General features: G+C 45.6%; 2 non-coding genes across 2 annotated transcripts; both read left to right on the top strand.

Annotated features, from left to right (window-relative positions):
• The first annotated feature begins 9,191 nt into the window (after positions 1-9,191).
• Positions 9,192-9,264, top strand: trnar-ucg (transfer RNA arginine (anticodon UCG)). Its single transcript has one exon. It is a non-coding gene; the product is annotated as a tRNA-Arg (tRNA).
• Positions 9,265-11,351: 2,087 nt separating this feature from the next.
• trnaq-uug (transfer RNA glutamine (anticodon UUG)) lies at positions 11,352-11,423 on the top strand. Its single transcript has one exon. It is a non-coding gene; the product is annotated as a tRNA-Gln (tRNA).
• The last annotated feature ends 9,100 nt before the right edge of the window (positions 11,424-20,523 follow it).

Here is a 20,523-nt window from a genome sequence, read left to right on the forward strand (position 1 = left end):
CTGAGGCCCCAAACCCCTGACCAGGAGGAGGTGGCAGTCCCTCGGGGCCAAATTAAAAAAGAAAACTAAAAAAACATTTCTGGTTCCAATTCTGAGATCAACTTACAAAATAAAGTCAGACTCAATAAGAGCTCTCAATGTAGCCGATATTTACCAAACTGAAGGGTTGGCGTTGTGTTAAACCTCTTGTTTGTCTTCTTGTCCTGTTCTCAGCTTCTTGTTTGGAGCACCTGAACTCTGCACCTGAACAGCTCCACTCTCCTTTCTCACCAATCCACTCCTCAACAACAGCCTCCTGTTTCCCTTTGCAAACTCTAACAAACCTCCACATCCAAGTCATTTGTTCTGGACTTCTCATGGCCCAAGTTGACCAAAGTCCTCTTTCTTTGATGGATCGTGGTTTGATGGTAGGGGGTTCAGATCTGTGACAAAGCAGAGAAGGAACTCTCCCAAGATGCTGAGACGCATCAAAGACAGGGCACGGAGGGAAAGAGAGGAGGTGAACCTGTCCTCTCAGTGCTGCCTTTTCCAGTGGATTCTTCAGCTTCTTCAGTAAATCTGGTCCACATTCAGTTTGTGGCTCATCTGTTACTTTCTGAAGGGAGAGAGAGAGAAAGAGAAATGTCATTCTGAGTGCAACCCAGTGGGCCAAAATCCCATCACAGCGATGTGAAAGACTCATCGCCTCTTATCGCTCATGCTTGACTGCAGTTATTGCTGCAAAAGGTGGTTCAACCAGCTGTTAGGGTCAGATACTGGGCAAATACTTTTGTACAGCACTGTAACTCTCATTCTCCTGCAGGATCACATGATAGAAATTAACTGATGAATCAACTAGCAGATGTGATCATGAATGGACAAAACCATTCAGCAGAGGGGACATATGACCTTTGACCTGTGTGACCCAACGTTGATCCAAGCATCTGAAGCCAGCGTTTCTGTTCCCAGTTTGCTGACTGGTCCTCAGTAGCAGGACGTCTCTGTTCATTGAGTTGATTTCTGTTTCTGTCTGTTGCTCCGCTGTTTCAGAGTCAAATGAAGAGATTTCTGATGTTGCTGTTTGTGTCCTGCAGATGTGGAGCAGCTGCTGGTGATTAAAGAAGAGGTTCCCCCTGAGCTGCAGGATCCAGAGCCCCCCCACATTAAAGAGGAGTGGGAGGAGCTCTGGACCAGTGAGGAGGGAGGGCAGCTTCAAGGGCAGGAGGAGGCTGATATCACCACGTTCCCCTTCACTCTGGTCCCTGTGAAGAGTGAAGGGGACGAAGAGAAACCTCAGTTCCCACAGCTTCACCAGAGTCTAACTGAGGAGAACTTGAAAGAAGAGTCTCTGAGCAGCAGCCCAGTTCATCAACTGAAAACAGAAGTTGATGGAGAAGAGAGTGGAGGACCAGAACCAGAACCAGCCAGCAAGGTAGATCCAGATCCACTTGTACAACCCCAGACTGAAGACCAGATGTCAGCGTCTTCTGAAGCTGAGACTGAAGTCAGTGAGAATGATTGGGTCAGACCTGATAACACGGCCACCTCTGAGCACAAGGAACCCTTTGGCTCAAGGAGGAATTTGCCTCAGAAACTGAGCCCAGGACAGGAAGTGACTCACTGCAGCTCAAAAGAGCAAAAAGTAAAGACTGAAAGAGAATCAGAGATCATCAGGAACATGACCTTTGGTCCTTCTGAACCTCAGAAAGAAGTCAGGAAGGATAAGCGTCCATTTAGGTGCTCAACATGCAGTAAAGGTTTTGATTACAGAGGTGGTTTAGATACACACATGAGAACTCACACTGGGGAGAAACCGTTCCCCTGCTCAGTTTGTGGCAAAAGATTCTCAGTTAAGGGAGATCTGAAAAGACACATGAGAACACACACTGGGGAGAAACCATTTCCCTGCTCAGAGTGTGGAAAAAGATTCTCATTGAAGGGACATCTAAAAAGACACATGAGAACACACACTGGGGACAAACTATTTCTCTGCTCAGCTTGTGGCAGAAGGTTTTCAGAAAAGGGATGTCTGAGAAAGCACATGAGAACGCACACTGGAGAGAAACTGTTTCCCTGCTCAGTTTGTGGCGGAAGATTTGCAGAAAAGGGATATCTGAAAATACACATGAGAACACACACTGGGGAGAAACCATTCCTTTGCTCAGTTTGTGGCAGAAGATTCCCAGTGAAGGCAAATTTAGAATCACACATGAGAAGACACACTGGGGAGAAACCATTTCCCTGCTCAGTGTGTGGAAAAAGATTCTCATTGAAGGGACATCTTAAAACACACATGAGAACCCATACTGGGGAGAAACCACCTTGCCATGCTGTGGCTTTGAAGCGTGACAAGAGAGCGAGACGCAGGTTGAAGGCCCATCCAGCCATCCAGCCATTGTCTTCTGCTTCCTGTTAAGGGAAGGGGGGGGTGGAGCTTATCCCAGCGTCTATGGGCAAGAGGTGGGTTCACCCTGGACAGGTCGCCAGTTCGTCACAGGGCCAACACATAGAGACAGACAACCATTCACTCTCACAGTCACACCTACAGTCAATTTAGAGTATCAATCAGCCTCGTCCCCTCTTGATGTCTTTGGACTGTGGGAGGAAGCTGGAGTACCAGAGAGAACCCACACAGGAACAGAGAGAACATGCAGACTCACACAGAAAGATCCGGCACTTGAGCTGGGACTCGAATCCGGAACCTTCTTTCTGTGAGGCAACAGTGCTGACCACTGCACCACTGGGCAGCTCAGGTTGCAGGCCAAATAATGAAATTATTTCATGAAGAAAAAAATGCAACAATAAACCAAAATTGAACTCAGAACAATGTGATGTGATCATCAGTACAGTTGGTGGTGTGGGTTCGTGTGTGCATGTGTGTAAGGGAGGTGGGAGGAAGAGATGTTGGCTGCTGAACTTCAAAGAGACAATGGATGAGGAGGAAGAGAGGCTCCTGGCCAGCAAGGCAGGTTCTGTATGTAGAGAGCACCGGGCCCAGGAGCTTCAACTAGGAGGAACGAACAGCCCCCCACCCTCCAGATACCTGCTGCAACACAGCTGCTTTCTCCAGGATTTTAGAGAGGAGGGGAGGTTAGCTATCAGTCCATAGTTGGCTAGAACCTCAGGGTCTAGAGGAGGCCTCTGAAGCAGTGGTTTAATGACAGCTCCCTTCAAGGACTGTGGTTCATGTCCTGTTACTACAGACAGAGGAATCAGATTGAATAAAGAGGTGCTCACTGAGGGAAGACTTCCTTAGGCAGCCTAGTAGGAAATAATCTAAGAGACAGGATGAAGGTTTTGATGAGGTCATCATTGAATGAAGTTCTGGACTGTTAATTTGATAAAACTGGTCTAAAGAAATATCTGGTTTAACAGCAGTTTCTGTGTTTACTGAGGCTCTGGCTCTACTGAGGACCTTCTTATGTATTTTAAGACGATTCTGCCTCTTGTTTAGTTGCCAAGTGTTGAAAACTACCACAGAGCTGTTCTCTGTTGTTCATGTTCTTCTTTTTGAAGGACCGATGGAGTCGTTAGTGTGGTGGTGTTTATTGTACTGCTGTGTTGTGATGTCGAAGTCTACGTCAAGCATTGTGACAGCCACCAATCACGAGCCACAAGTCTCCAGTCACGAGCTGCTCGTCTCAAGCCTCCAGGTTTCCCTGGTCTCTCACCTCCAGTCTCTCATCTTAAGCCAAGTCTCCAGTCTCCAGTCTCTCGTCTTAAGCCTCCAGTCTCTCCAGTCTCCAGCCTCCAGTCTCCAGTCTCTTTCACAAACCTCTTTTGTTCACCCTCCTTCCCCTCCTCTTCATTTGGGTCTACTTCCCTTCACCCTGCCTCCTGCCAAACAAAGGAAATGCGTCACCAAACAAAGGAAAAAGCAAGCTTCTGCAGCAGTGAGCCTGCAGTTTTATCTCCCATGAGATCAACCTCCAAATGACTCAACTCAGAACAGGCATTTCTGTTGTTGTCATCCATCCAGTTACTTAACAGTGAACTTAAAGTTAACAGAAGAATAGAAAGTTTATTAAAAGACAAGTTTATGAGGACAGTTCATAAAAAGGTTTAAAGAGAGTATTTTTCTTAACTCACTGTACAGTTTTAAAGTTGTCAGTGCTTTTGCTTCCATGTAGAGGCTCTGCTTGTATCCTCACCCCTGTGTTTGACTATTTGGAGTGGATGTTATCAACCTTCATCAACCCTAACTGACCAATGAACAGCCTGGTGTCAAAGTGCCGCCGGGTCTCATTTGATGGCCGAGGGTCCGACCTCATTTTGTAAAGTAGACGCCTGTCTCAAATAAACGCCAGGTTCGTTTAAACGCCTGGGGGCCGTTATTTGAGATTAATGTTATCTTAACTTGGTTTCATGTAAGATTTTGCAATTTATTTTAACTTCCCAGTAATTTATGTCTCATGATGTCAGTGCACCGCAGACAGCAAATCTTCAAGCTCACGGTTCCATGCAAAAAAAGAAAAAAAAAGATCTTCAAGGTGGTAACGCATCGTTGTGAATGTGTAGATCTGCTATTTTGGCCTCATGAGACTGTCGTGGAAGTGGAAGGATACGGGCCTAGAGTTGTCACGCCCCTTTTCTTCCTAATAAAGTGTTCTTGTGTAAAGTGTTCTCTGGACAATCTTGATATTTGCACTACTGTTCTTTAAAGTACTACAGTATATTGTTATACCTTGTATACCTATTGCTAAAAAAATAATAATAGTGGCCCAGTGCTGGCCAGTGCCAAAATAAAAGCCTGTTACCAATCGACGCCTGGTCTCTTTTAAACGCCCGGGCCACTAATTAGTCATTTACTGTCTCTCTAAAGGAAAGAGCAACAATACAGTTTAAATAGATTGATTGAAGGCAATCAACAAAAACAGCATTTGCCATTTTTCATGTTTTTCACTTTTCAATTTTTTTTAAAATCTAAGTTCTGTAGAAAAGAAAATCACTCTTCTTCTTCTTCTGTGTTTTACGGCAACTGTTGTCCAAGTTTGAAACTCCACATTAGAACTGCAGCATCAATCAATCAATCAATGGATTTGGATGGATTTTGCGTTTGTTTTGTCTTGTCTTTTATTCCTTGTACTTGTGGTCATCATTGTCTCCAATCAGAAAATCTGAGGCTGGGACGTCTTGATGACGCTTGAAGAAAGGAAGCAGGTCTCAGAGGAGTGTGGACAGTGCAGTCCTCAGCTTTCTAGTTCCTGGTCTCCAGCCCTTCTCTCTTGTTGAGCAGCCAGCATCTCAGAGCCTTGTCCAAGACCTGCAGCCAAACTGCTCCGTCTGCTCCACATTCACGTTTAAAAACTGAGTGGATGTCATCAGGGAGGGAAAATGCTGGAGTTCCTTGTCCTTTGCTTGGATTTGTTTGCTTTTTTATTGAGTTTGACTCGCTGGAAGAAGACTTGTTGATCCAGGAATGAAGCTGGATTCTTCTGTGCAGAGCATTCATTGAGTTGAAGTGTGGCTGTACATTCAATGATCAGTGTTATGGTTTCCTCTCCTGTGTTAAGTTGTTGCTCACACACACACACACACACACACACACACACACACACACACACACGTGTATCAACATGATGTTCCGAATGTTTCACTGTCTGTGGTTGTCCAGCTCTCCTTGCCTCTTCACTGTCATTGTCAGAACTCTGAGCAGTCTTCCTCTCCAGGTGATGTCTCTGAGTGATGATGATTGCTGTCTGTTCAACCAGCTTCATTTGTTGATATCTGAGAAGGACTGAAGACAGCAAAGTGTCCTGATTGGCCAACAACCCCTCACAGGTCAAGGTCACTGCTCTGAGGTGGACCAGTTTACTGTAACAGTGGTGGCACCATCCACTGCTGGCGCTCTCTTCAGTGCTTCTTGTTTCTGCCCTTTGTGTGTGAGCTCCTAGAGCAGCTGGTCCGGCTCCCCCCCTTTTCTTTTCTATTCCACTAATTTTTTGGGGGGATTTTCTATTTTTGTAATTCATCATCGATCTCGGCTCACGGTCGCTACACTCTTGACCTCCTGTGAGCCTTGAAGAGAGAGAAGCCACCTTTGTGTCGGAGAAGAGCAGCTTAGTCCAGGCAGCCAGCAGCCTGAGACCAGAGGGTAGCCAATCAACACGCTTCCCTTCTTCATCGAGCGAATCTCAGCGGGAGCCACGGTCGACGAGGTGGAGGCTTTGAAGGCCGTCCTCCCACCAGTTCGTTGGAGAGGCGTCGTACATCGATGGGAGAATCCAGCTGAGAACGTGAGCCGGTTACGTTGGTTTTCACCGATTCAGGCCTGGACTCCTCCTGATTAAGAGTCTCATGCTCTACCGACTGAGCTAGTCAGGCTACACCTGAGTAGCTTCAATAGCCTGAAGTGATCAGAGTGAGAGACGCTACAAGCTCTTCATCAGACTCACAGTCACATGAGCCATCACATGATTGATGGATGACCACAAACACCTTCATCTTTGACAAAGAAGTCAAATAAAAGGTGAACCACAGATGAGACACCAGTGGTAAAAACACTAAAGTGCTGTCAAGGAGAAACAGGATACGAGCAAACACACACACAAGTTACAGAGAGAGAACTCTCCCAGAGGGAACCACTCAAAGGAGAACCTAGAGATCATCAGGCTGGATGACCTCATCAACATGAGACAGGTGGATAGGAAACAAGCTCAGAGATGTCAGGAACATGAGATCCAAGTGGTGAGAGAGCAAGAACTGGTGAGGTTCCAGAACCAGGAGTGAGGTGAAGCCTGCATCACCTACTGGGAGCTTTTAGTCTAAGGTTCAACTTGGACTTGAATGATTTCTGCAGAGACAACGTGCAGGGAGGGAATTTGGAGATGAAGAACAAGTTCCTCTCAGGCTTTCATGGAGTTTTCAGGGGTCAAACAGACCCTCCTCTGATTGGTTGTCAGATGTGTTCTCATTGCACCACAGCCTCCAGGTTGAGGGTTCTGATCCTAGTCAGACACATTGACTCTGATGCTGCTGAGCCTGAAGGGAGGATGAAGAAAGGAGTGTCTGAGAGAGCTTCACCAGACAAACTGTCCAGTTGAACAACAAACACTAGTCAGTAGGAATGTTGCTGCTGGGACCCTGATTCAAACCAGGGTTGCTGCAGCCACAACACAGAGGACTGACCACTAGAGGATCAGGGCCTCCTGGAGGCTGAGGTTGGAGCTGCTATGTCTTTGTCTCACTGAGAGATGAAAGACAATTGGAGTCCACAAAGAAATCATTGAGAAATCAAGGAGAGATCAAAGAAAGAATTCTAAGATCAAACACAGAACTCTGAGATCAAAGACAATTGGAGTCCACAGAGAAATCATTGAGAAATCAAGGAGAGATCAAAGAAAGAATTCTAAGATCAAACACAAACACAAACCCAACCCAACGACTCGGGTCCTGGACACCAGCAGACCTCTCAACACCTGCAGCATTTTTTCAGCTCCACACAAACCCAAAATTCACTGAATTTTTAGATCAAACACAAAACTCTGAGATCAAAGGTTGAAGTTTCCCAAGGTTCAGTTCTAGCTCAGACCCTCTTCAAGGTGGAACCAGCAGAGGAGCTCAGGAGAGATAACTGGACAGCAGCAGGACAGAACAGAGGCTCTCCACAATGGCAGGAGACAGGAAACAGGTTTGGACCATCTGGGCTTCTGTCCACTTTGATGGTTTTCAAACATTGAAGGAAATTGTAAAAATCAACATTGTGGTAAACGTTGGTTTGCCAGTGTGTTTACATCAGGATTTATATTTGAGTGTGTTTGCTCATCTGTTCCAGAAGCTTCTTCTAGAGTTGAGCCTGGATGAGTGGAGGGACCTTTTTGACCATCAGGACTGGTTTTTGATGGCCTGATGGTGCATCGGGGTCATCATGGTCCTCCACAGGGGTTCCAGGACTGTTGTGGTGTTTGTGGGAACTGCAGGGAGAAGCCCTCAGACCTGGAGAGGAAGTCCTGACACCAGCAGACCCCTCACCACCTGCAGCCTTTTTCCAGCTCCACCAAACCCACCATTCACTGCCTCCTCATCATCTGGGCATCAAAAGCAGCTCAGACCTGCTGCAGCTCAGAGACCTCAGCCATTTTTAGGATGTCTCCATGATTCTCCTTCACAGGATTTTCATTCAGAAACAAGAGAATTGTCAAAGACCACAACAGTTTTCAGCTTGCTGGTAAACAGTACTTCAACTACCATTCCACTGTGTAATGGCAGTGACTGATGTGTACTATATGCAGTACTAATCAAGTACAGCCCTGACTGATACTTTATCTCCAGTGATAGGAAGGATAAGAATGTTGAAATGGACCCAGCAGGAAGAGAATCTCAAGTCATGGCAACTTTACTGAGCAGCACTCAGTTAAGTTCAGGAAACACCAGAAAGTTTTACCACCTGTCAATGAAGTAGTCAGTAAAATAAATACTACACTGAACAGTAGTGGAGGGAGAGCAGAGCTGGAAATAAGACCTTACTGGAGGGAATGAATCTAGAAATGTTAGAGTTCTTTCAATTGAAGAAATCAGATTTGGGAGGGATGTTCTGGACGTTTTCATCCATTTTTATTTCATCCAAAGAAACAAATCATGTCTTCTACCTGGACAGAACACGCCTTTAAAAAGTATTTAGAAAGAATCCAGGTCCTGAGGGGGTTGTGGCTGTGGCTGTTCTGGTTGGTGTTGAGGCAGGGCTGCTGAGGAGGACGCTGGTGTGGATGCTCTCTGTGTTGCTGATGGCATGGATGGAGTGCTGCTGAGCTCTGCAGCTGTCTGAGCAAGGCTGCAGCGTCTGGGTCTCGGGGCGTCCGTTCCCTTCCCTCAGTGTGTGGCTTGACCAGGGAACTTCCCAGCTCCTCCACAAACATTCTCCTCTTGCTCTTCTTGGTTGAGCTCCACTCCTGGTGGATGTGGGTCCACAACACCAATGTTTCTATGCAGACTCATCAAGGATGCTGCAAAACACAAGAATCCAACCCAAGACTTTCTCTTCAACCATGTTGAGGTCTTCATGGCTGGGATGATGCAGGTTCTCTTTCTTTTTTTTTTTGAATGTTAAATAATTAATGTTTATTATGTTTTGTTCCAGTGTTAATTTGATGATCTAAACCTGATATTTAGACAATCAGACAGCACAAAAACAGAAAATGCCACCATATCATTGAAATTTTCTGACATACAAATGAAGGTGTTGACTCTTTTTGTATAAGCACCTCCCCTCTGTAGGGCTGGTGGCGCAATGGACAACGCGTCTGACTTCGGATCAGAAGATTCTAGGTTCAACTCCTGGCCAGCTCACTTTAAACTTTATACTGAGAAGATGAAGTGAGAACCACTGATCAAAGTCACTGAAGTCCTCCCAGGTTCCCTCCTTGTCTGCTGGAAACATGAACACATGAATGATCCTGCTACCTCTCATGTTAAGCTGCACTTGACAGTGACAGCAGGAGAACAAAAATCCCAGTGTGTCATCAACATTTCCTGTCAAATCAATGATAGAAGCTGTTGAGTTTCTGTATCAGAACAAGGAGAAAGGAGCCCCAATGAAAGAGTGATGGTTCTTGATTATGATTTTGTTCTTCACTCCTACACCAGAGAGTGAAAGTGTGGGCTGGCTGGGAGCAACTGCCTGCTTCAGAGTGGGAGGAGCCTCAGGACTTTCCAGTGAGAGCTGCAAACTTCCACCAGCGCCCAGTGCCAGCAGGTCTTCATGATGGAGCTGAGAAGAGCACAACAACACCAGAGCACTGGAGAGGAGCACAACACTTCTTTGCTTCCTGGCCACTCTCATGTCTGTCTGTCCATCTGGAGCTGGGGGGAGGAGCTTCACATGTTTTTCTTTTTTAAAAAAGGGAATGACATGACTTCCTCTGTATGTTAGAATATGAACGACTAAAAATGTTCATCCCCAGTTCAAAGTTAGAATTAAATTTAAAGTAGAAAACTCTTCCCTCTTCAATCCTGTCACTCAGTGTTGTAAACTGTTTCAAACAAATTCTACTGTTCAACAGTTCAAGTGTTTCTAATGAAGCTGAATGTTCGCCTCTTCTTTCCTCAGTTGTGTTTCTTTCATGTCCTCCTGAGATCAAAGACAGAATTCTGGGTACAAATAAAGACACCATCAAAGCCCCCTGATGACATCATCATCAATTCTGTCTTTGATCTGTGTCTGTCCAGTTTGTCCTGAGTGGATCCAACAGTTTCCCATGGGTGACTCTGTCGTGGTCTCTCTCCTCCTGCTGTCTCCAACTCTCAGAGTGCTTCTACTGGTTTCTCACCATCGTCCGTGTTGTTAGGCAGAGCACTGGTTAGGACTGAGGCCAGTGATGTCATCACCTCCAGCTGAGACCTGCCAGGTGATCCTGCTTCATTCAACTCTGCTGCCTCTACCACTGCCCTGACTGGTGAGGCTGACAGCAGGTTCTCTCTCATCTAAACTCTCTGTTTACAATGGAGGCTGAAATCCTTGTGATTGGTGGTTCAATCATCAGGTCTGTTGAACTCCCAGGTGCCATCACCTGCTGTCTTCCTGGTGCCAAAGTTGTGGACATTATTGAACGTCTCCAGGACTCATTGATCTCCACCCCTCAGCTCACATCCTGATTATACAAGTGTGTGAATGACATCACGAAGAGGCAGCCAATCATACTTCATGACCAGCTTGAGTCTCTTGCTAGTTCAAATCAGAGTCTGGGTAAATTCTGTGTTTTTTCTGGCTCCATCTCTGCTCCTTCCAGAAGCAGGGAGCATTTCAGCCTCTTTCCAGTCTGCATGAATGCTGAAAGGCTTCTGTACTGTTTGGCTTTGCTGTTTCCTGCAGCTTGGACATCAGATTAGAACGAACCACACTCACTAACTCACCTGTTCTTAACCACTGAGAGCTGATTTGGTTAAACATGGAAAAACACTGACTCTCTATGAGGATGTTCTCCTGCCCTGTGTGGGTGGAGCCAAGAGAGTAAAAAGACTGTGAGACCCAGAAATCAGGGCTTCTTCTCCTCCATCTTAAGGTGCTTAGACTGAAGTCTCAGCTCTGACTCTAGATCTGTTCTCTGTGTGCCAACATAAATGTGATTGGACCAGAGAAGTTGATGAGGATTTTGTTAACCTGAACCATGATAGAAAATTGTTTTAGTTTATTTGACAGCTGATTGAAGACGTGGGTCAAAACTGACCGTTAACATAGAGATGGGAACAGGAAGCTGACACAAGAGGAAGGTTCCAGCTATGAAAAAGGAGTCTGCAACCATTAACAGGAATGAGCGGAAGACAATGGCTGAATGGATGGATGGATGTTCGTGAAAATTTAAACCAGACAACCACTGTAGTCCCTCCTACATGATAAGCGCCATAATTTTTCTCACTCATGTCTTTTTTTTTGGACTGGTTCCATGGTGTAATGGTTAGCACTCTGGACTTTGAATCCAGTGATCCGAGTTCAAATCTCGGTGGAGTCTCCAGCAAGTCTGTGACGGACGTTGAAAGAGGAATTGCATTTTTCTATGGCCAACTCGTGCTACTTGGCTGTGGCTGGTTGGGAGGAGGCTCAGGCCCTAACAACGCTGCCACCACCTTCAATTAAGACCTCAGTTTTGTCCTGGTTGAGCTGGACAAAGTTCTCTGTCACCATGACAGGTAAATGGACATCAACTGGTCCTGAGTCATCAGGAGACACGGCCATGTGAAAAGAAAGAATCGCTGCTAGCTTGACAAAGAACTGCACAAACCAGGTTCAAGCTGGACTTTGGACCCTGGTATCTGCAACGACTCCATCAACTCCTAATCTAGTATCTTTGCTGAGGGTCCAACTATTTTACAGAACATTTGAGCATCACAACACTTAGCAGGACCTTCAAGTTGGATTCTCAGAGACTATTTCCCCAACCACTACATTGGCATCTACACTACCCAGATAGCAGGAGTCTTTGGGCCAGATCCGTTTGAAAGCTTCCTGATCCGGCTGTGGTGCACACATGACGGTTGTGGCCCACACATGAAATACAGGTTTTAACCCGAAAGCTCCAAAATCCAAGGTGAAATGAAAATGTGTGTAACTAACTGGATTCGGTCCGAACATCCGAAGGTGCCAAATACTGAAGTAAAATCAGAACTGGACCAATCCTGGGTCTGGTGTGGTGCTGATCTGCAATCGGGATGCGGGCCGTTTTTGGGCCATCGTGCGTCGAGACACTGTTTGTGTTCAAAGTTAAAATCCCACAATAAGAAGTAGCTGAATCTGACAGGTGAAGGTTTGGAACTACAAGATGGTTGATGTTTCCTTGACTTGATGCTCTGACTGTCAGGGTGGATGACAGCTTCTTCTGCTGCTGCATCTGAGTGGCTAAGATTTGTGTCCAACCAGATCAACTTAAAGAGCTTCAACAGACAAACTGTCCAGTTTAACAACAAATACCAGTCAGTAGGGCTGAGTATCGATTCAGATTTTCCTAATCGATTTGATTTGATTTTCCGAGGTCCGATTCAATTCAATTCACGATTCAATTCGATTCAACGTCCATTTATTTATTTATTTAAACCTGACCAAGTGACTGACAACAACAAAAAATGAATGTATATAAATCAAATTGAAATAAATTACAAGATAGACATTGTAAATAAAGTTTCTCCAAAGATGACACACATAAACAGGACACTCACTTAGCTACAACTGTCTCACAGCTTCTGTGCAATAACACTACAATGGTTGTGACAACTGCATCAGAACAGAATTAACAGCCATCTGTTGACTCAAATAAATGTAGGCAAATTAAAATAGCGCCAATATCTCAGTTTTTTGGAACATGGTCTGTATATTTGAAACATACAATGTAAACTGAAAAACACCATCAGACAAGTGGTGACATTCCATCTTTTTTTCCAGGCATTCTGAACTTCCTGTTTGGGTTTGGTTTGTTTTTCATTCATGCAAAAAAGAAAAGTATTTACAAGTCTAAACAGTTCTGAATTACTCCTTAAAGGGTTTTCTTGACACACGAATAAAAAAGATCTTGTAAACTTCTGAACAATAATCACAAACCTAAGTCCATAAAACTTCAAGACCTGTCATCCCTTTTCTTACTTGTTGGAGAGAGTACGATTTTTCTGCATGAAAAGGAGTTGATCAACATGTTGAGGAGTAAGGCAGCTCCTTTTTGCCGTCACAACATCCCCAGTGGTGGAAAAAACCCGCTCGGACGGGACACTGGTACCAGGTACACAAAGGTACCGTTTTACTTGGTGGGCCAATAGGGGATCCTGCTTTGCATGTGTTCTCCACCAGTTGAGAGGATTCTCAGAGAGTGGAATGGGTGTTACTTCCCTGTATATTTTGATTTCATCCTGGGCCTTTTCAAATACAGTTTTCTGTGTAACTGTCTCTTTCCGCATGTAGGCTGACCCTAGGAGAGACATCAGCGCAGAGGATTCCTTTGGTCTCTTTGGTGGAGCAACATCTTCAACGGGATCAGGCACAGCTTCTTCTTTTCCACCAAAAGCAGATGTTTGCTGTTTGAAAATAGCAAGAAAATGATCTGGAAAGACACTTGGAATACAATTCAGAATACAACTGCTTAATATTAAAATAATGAAGACAAATTAAATTTGAGTTGAATACAGTAAAGTACAAAAACTGTAGGAAATAAGGTTTTTTTTGTGTCAATAACTTACATTAGAAGCCTCCGCCTGTGCCACAACAGAAGCTTCAGTCACCAGTCGGGAGAATGTGTGGTTCCAGGCCTCATCAGGCAAGAAAGGCAGAGCCTTGAAACGAGGGTCTGACGCTGAAGCAACATAGAGCCTGTCCTTCAAGGCACGAACCTTGAAAAGATATATTTGATCACTTAAATATAATTTAATTGGAAATGAATGTGCATGAATGCACACGCATTCACCAACATACTTTTTAAGCTTACCTTGAATTGAGGTTGTTGTCTGCTGCTGTCCTGACCTCTTTGATGACTGTTGAATCCTGGGGGACACAGCGCATCTCTTCCAACAGTTGTGCATGCAAGGGTGCAATGATGGACAGAGTCGGGGATTTTTCCTCAGACTTGGCAAGAGTAGCTGCTTTCAGTGGCTGAAGGGCTTTGACCACATCCTCTGGGACTCTTACGTCCACTTCTGTCAACGTGCAGACATCTTTCTCGTTTCTGCGTACTTCAGGTGACAGCAGAGCTGCTGAGATGGCTGGTTGCTGCTGGAGGAAACGGTCCAGCATCTCCAGTGAGCTATTCCAACGTGTCACCACGTCAATCACCATCTTGTGCTCAGGAAGCTCCAGCACCCTTTGCTTCTCACTGAGGATGCGGCTCGCCGTAGAGCTACGATGAAAAAATGCAGCCATGCGTCTGACTCTGCCGAGCAAGCGTGCAGCTGTAGGGACTTTCAGCGCAGTTTGCGAGGCTAAATTAAGAAGGTGTGCAAAGCAACCAATGTGCAACAAGCCCGTAATCTCCGCAGCGCGGACAATATTTGCTGCATTGTCAGTTTCGATGGCTGGCACCTTGTTCCTAAGCTTCCACTCGCCTATTGCACTGAATAACAGTTCGCTGAGTTTTCTCGCTGTGTGGCTGGTTTCCACGGCTCTGGTTTGAAGAACATGGCATGCGAGGACCCAGTCGCTAATGTAGTGAGCTGGAATGGTCAGATATGAATCTGTTGCTCTTGACGTCTAACAATCACAAGTCAATGCCACGTTCTCTGCTGAGTGAAGCGAAGTTTCGATGCTTTGTTTTAAGCTTGCGTTCATGTTTGGTATTGTCAAATGTCTTTGCATATAAAAACTGCAACAGCCTCGGTTATCTTATACCTGCTCCAGGCTGCGTTGTTTGAGCCGTGTCGACTGGTTTTCTGCTGGGTGATGTCTTGACAAGTGGAGATTTGTCGTATTCCCACAGTACTTTACCATCCCGTTGCATAGTTTGCATATTGCCCCCCCCCCCAAGTCGTCATTTTCTCCGTCCTTAAAACCAAAGTGCACCCAAACATCGGCCTTTAATCTCACCGAGTGTGCCTTCAGGGTTGTGCTTCAGTCCGCCATGTTTGCTTGACTGGTAGTAAATTCTCGCAAGATCACATTCCATTAAAACTGCCGCCAAACGCTGATCATGCGAGACTGCCAGAGTTGATACACAGGCTGTTCTCTGCAAGTTAGGAATCGATCTGTGGGTTTTATGAATCGATATCAAACCATGAAAAGGAAAATTGATTCAAATGGATTAAATCGATTTTTTAAACCCAGCCCTACTCATTAACGATAAATCTTCCATGCAAACCAAAGTTAAACACGGTGTTCCCCAAGGTTCAGTGCTGGGGCCGATACTCTTCACTTTATATATGCTTCCTTTAGGTCATATTATTCAAAAACACTCCATACATTTCCATTGTTTCACAGATGATAATCAATTATATTTATCAATAAAGCCGGATGAAGGCCAACAGTTATCCAAACTACAAGCATGCATTCCAGACATGAAGGCCTGGATGACTTATAACTTGTTACTGTTCAACTCTGATAAGACAGAAGTTCCTGTGCTTGGCCCAAAACCCCTTAGAGACACATTATCTAGTGATGTCACTGCTCTATTGTAACTCTTTATTATCATATATTTTTATTTACTTTATTATCAGGCTGTACTAACAAGTGGTTGAAGACTCTGCAGCTGGTCCACAATGCAGGTGCATGCATAGAAATAAAGCATAAAGCATAGACAAGAAGCATAGACAGAAACTAGGAAGAGAGAGCACATCACGCAAATCTTAGCTTCGCTGCACTGGCCTCCAGTAAAATCCAGAGTAGTGTTTAAAATCCTTCTCCCAGCTTGTGAAGCTCTTAAAGGACAATTCCAGTGCAAAACAAACCAAATGTGTGTTCTTGTATTATTAATTATTTTTGAAGAATTGCAGGGATGTATTTTTGCAACATTCAAAAGTAACCTGGTTTGGTTGCATACTGCAAATTAGCTCTCAACACAGGTTTAACAGAAAAGTCACGCAGAATCTCGTGTCTTTCATGATGTTTCTTGTGTTGCAGCAGGTATCTGGAGGGTGGGGAGCTGTTCATTCCTCCTAGTTGGAAGCACCTGGGCCCATTTTTGATTTATTGTTGTGTTTTTTTTTAGTTAAATACATTCATTATTGGCTTTCAACCTGCGTCTCCCACTCTTTTGTCATGGCTTCAGTGTCATGTTTGGAAAAATGGTTTCTCCCCACTGTGCATTCTCATGTGTCTTTTCAGGTGTCCCTTTACCGAGAATCTTTTAGCACAAACTGAGCAGGGGAATGGTTTCTCCCCAGTGTGCGTTCTTATGTGTTTTTTCAGTTGTGCCTTTATCAAGAATCTTTCAGCACCAAGTGAGCAGGGGAATGGTTTCTCCCCAGTGTGTGTTCTCGTGGTTTTTCAGATATCTCTTTTCTGAGAATCTTGTGCCACAAATTGAGCAGAGGAATGGTTTCTCTCTAGTATGTGTTCTTATGTGGCTTTTCAAATATCCTTGAACAGAGAACATTTTTCCACAAATGGAGCAGGGGAATGGCTTCTCCCCTGTGTGAGTTCTCATGTGCATTTTCAGATGCCCATTTTCTGAAAATCTTGTGCCACAAACTGAGCAGGGGAATGGTTTCTCCCCATTGTGCATTTTCATGTATCTTTTCAGACCTCTCTTTTCTGAGAATCTTTTGCCACAAACTGAGCAGGGAAATGGTTTCTCTCCAGTGTGTCTTCTCATGTGTCTTCTCAAATTACCCTTTTCTGAGAATCTTCTGCCACAAACTGAGCATGGGAATGGTTTCTCCCCAGTGTGTGTTCTCATGTGATTATTCAAACTCCTTCTGTTCCTAAAATCTTTACTGCATGTTGAGCACCTAAAGGGACGCTCATCCTTCCTGACTTCTGTCTCAGATTCAGAAGGACCAAAGTTCACGTTCCTGATGATCTCTGATTCTCTTTCAGTCTTTACTTTTTGCTCTTTTGAGCTGCAATGACTCACTTCCTGTCCTGGTCTCAATTTCTGAAGCAAATTCCTCCTGGAGCCAAAGGGTTCCTTGTGCTCAGAGGTGGCCGTGTTATCAGGTCTGACCCAATCATCCTCACTGACTTCAGGCTCAGCTTCAGAAGAGACTGACATCTGGTCTTCAGTCTGGGGTTGTACAAGTGGATCTGGATCTACCTTGCTGGCTGGTTCTGGTTCTGGTCCTCCACTCTCTTCTCCATCAGCTTCTGTTTTCAGAGGATGAACTGGGCTGCTGCTCAGAGACTCTTCCTTCAAGTTCTCCTCAGTTAGACTCTGATGAAGCTGTGGGAACTGAGGTTTCTCTTCGTCCCCTTCTCTCTTCACAGGGACCAGAGTGAAGGGGAACGTGGTGATATCAGCCTCCTGCTGCCCTTGAAGCTGCCCTCCCTCCTCACTGGTCCAGAGCTCCTCCCTCTCCTCTTTAATGTGGGGGGGCTCTGGGTCCTGCAGCTCAGGGGGAACCTCTTCTTTAATCACCAGCAGCTGCTCCACATCTGCAGGACACAAACAGCAACATCAGAAATCTCTTCATTTGACTCTGAAACAGCGGAGCAACAGACAGAAACAGAAATCAACTCAATGAAAAGAGACGTCCTGCTACTGACAACCAGTCAGCAAACTGGGAACAGAAACGCTGGCTTCAGATGCTTGGATCAACGTTGGGTCACCCAGGTCAAAGGTCATAGGTCCCCATCACTGAATGGTTTTGTCCATTCATAATCACAAGGTGAGGTTTATCCACTCTAACAACACCAAATAGCCGTCAGCTATTAAAATCTTCTATGTTTTTACATTCCTGCTCAGTTGGAACACAATGGCCCTCATTACAGACACAACAAGACCAGAGACACTTGCTGGCTAGCATTAGCATGAGTACCGCCTCCCAGTGTCCTGGTCAGTGTGTGGGGTCCAGGGACATCCTGGCCACTGGGAAAAGTGGGACAATTCTTGAATGGCCGGTCCAGCCCAGGCCGGCTGGGCAGTGAACAAAAATAACTTTTTAAAAGGCCTGTATAGTTTCCATTATAGGAGGCACAGTGGTGCAGTGGTTCAACCTGTCACCTCACAGCAACAAGGTTCTGGGTTCGAGCCCCTGCTCAAGCACAGGATCTTTCTGTGTGAGTCTGCATGTTCTCCCTGTTCCTACGTGGGTTCTCTCCAGGTTTTCTGGCTTTGCATTTGTATTCTACATGTAGCTGAGTCAATGCCTATGATATCATTTTACTCTTAATTTGGTGAACTTTCTAAACCTCTAATACTGTAATATTGTAGTAGTAACAGTGTGATAGCCTTTTATTTAGAAGTGGAAACTCTTCTCATTGTTCTGTACTGTTGATGAATGGTTGATGGTCTTCAAGGTTCCTGTTCATGTTGGAGCACTGGAGGTCTGAACCACTGAGACACTCAAAGAGCTGCATGAGTGACGTCACTTCAAGCTGGCAGAACGACTCCAGCCAGGGTCCTGCTGAGTGTTGTGATGCTCCGTGTTTAGCTGTCAAGCTAGCAGCTCTGGACTCACTGATCTGGACTGAAACTGCATTGAAATGAAACAACAGAGCTTCACTGGTGTCTGCAGGAGGTTTGCCTTTGGATTTTGTCCCCTAAAGCTGCTGTAACATTGGTTCATTCTGACGGGACTCATTTGGATATCATGTGACTTGCTGCAGGAGACAGAGAGACTGCTGACACGTGTGTGTGTGTGTGTGTGTGTGTGTGTGTGTGTGTGTGTGTGTGTGTGTGTGTGTGTGTGTGTGTGTGTGTGTGTGTGTGTGCTGACTGAGTCAGTGCTGCTCTTTCAGCATCACCATCCTGGTCCTCCTGATGTGTCTGGTGGTCTTCAGCCTGGCAGCAACCACCTTCAGCTGCTCCACAGCTTTCCTCATGTGTCTGATCCATGATGGTGGTAGAATGGAGCTCCATCATCAGAACAAGTCCCACCAACATTGTGCTGCCTGCTCTTTGACTTTTACTGACTTGTTGTTGTTGATTTGATCCACCATCTTTATCTGAGGGGGCACTGAGCAGGTCTGGGATCATGGATGGGATTGGACCACCTTTGCCTTCAGAAAAACAATCCAATCCTTCTTTCTGGCTCCTGAAGGTGGAGTTTGTCTCTGGGATTTTTCCACAAAATTTTAGAAGTTAAAAACCCCACAAATCCTGATGGACTCCCAACATTACTGGATTAAGAGTTGACAAAATGATCTGCAGCAGCGGAAAAATCTGCTGAAAAGGGTGCGTGATACAGTGTCAGCTTCCTCTAATCTCTCTGTCACACCGCTGTGTGTGTGTTTGTGTGTGTATCTTCTCGTGACACACAAACACACACACACCCCCTCCCAACCCCACTGCCTCCATCACCATCAATCACTGCTTGGACCCTAACGAGCCAGGATGTAGCCCGTCAGGTTCCAGCACAGCTTTTTGCTGTGTTGGGTTGCACTCAGAATGACGTTTCTCTTTCTCTCTCTCTCCCTTCAGAAAGTAACAGATGAGCCACAAACTGAATGTGGACCAGATTTATTGCAGAAGCTGAAGAATCCACTGGAAAAGGCATCACTGAGAGGACAGGTTCACCTCCTCTCTTTCCCTCCGAGCCCTGTCATTGATGCGTCTCAGCATCTTGGGAGAGTTCCTTCTCTGCTTTGTCACAGATCTGAACCCCCTACCATCAAACCACGTTCCATCAAAGAAAGAGGACTTTGGTCAACTTGGGCCATGAGAAGTCCAGAACACATGACTTGGATATGGAGGTTTGTTAGAGTTTGCAAAGGGAAACAGGAGGCTGTTGTTGAGGAGTGGATTGGTGAGAAAGGAGAGTGGAGCTGTTCAGGTGCAAACAGAGTTCAGGTGCTCCAAACAAGAAGCTGAGAACAGGACAAGAAGACAAACAAGAGGTTTAACACAACGCCAACCCTTCAGTTTGGTAAATATCGGCTACATTGAGAGCTCTTATCGAGTCTGACTTTATTTTGTAAGTTGATCTCAGAATTGGAACCAGAAATGTTTTTTTAGTTTTCTTTTTTAATTTGGCCCCGAGGGACTGCCACCTCCTCCTGGTCAGGGGTTTGGGGCCTCAGGGACCCTCAGAGTTCCACCAGCAGAAGCTCAAGCCCTGTTCAAACTACGCTACTTTTTGTTAGCGACAGGCCCTGCTGTTCACACCATCGGCGCTCGATCAGGCTGCTGTTCACACTACAAGATTTGTCGGTGCACAGGAGTGTTCAGACTACAGGATTTTCCCCGTCAGGAGGCGTGGCCAACTGCACAGCTGACCAGGAAACTCTTGGACGCAGCGCACGCCCCTTTCATTGTAAACATGGAGGTGGAGCAGAACGCAGCCCTCCAGGTCCTTAGTGCGCTACCATGGAGCCAAGAATCCTGTGTCCAAGGATATGGTGAACCCTTCCTAGAATCCATGCCCCTCCTCATTGTTGTTGGTGGCTCTGCGTCACTCCCCCACTGCCAGAGCTCCCATGTCTGCTGTCATTGGCTGCAGCTCCGTTTACGTCACTGCCACAAGTCCTGATATCCAGCAGTGCTGGTG

The sequence above is a fragment of the Aulostomus chinensis genome, chromosome 1 (assembly GCF_037954235.1).
Source record: "Aulostomus chinensis isolate RoL2024-O1b breed Wild chromosome 1, RoL_Achi_v1.0, whole genome shotgun sequence".
Taxonomy (NCBI): domain Eukaryota; kingdom Metazoa; phylum Chordata; class Actinopteri; order Syngnathiformes; family Aulostomidae; genus Aulostomus; species Aulostomus chinensis.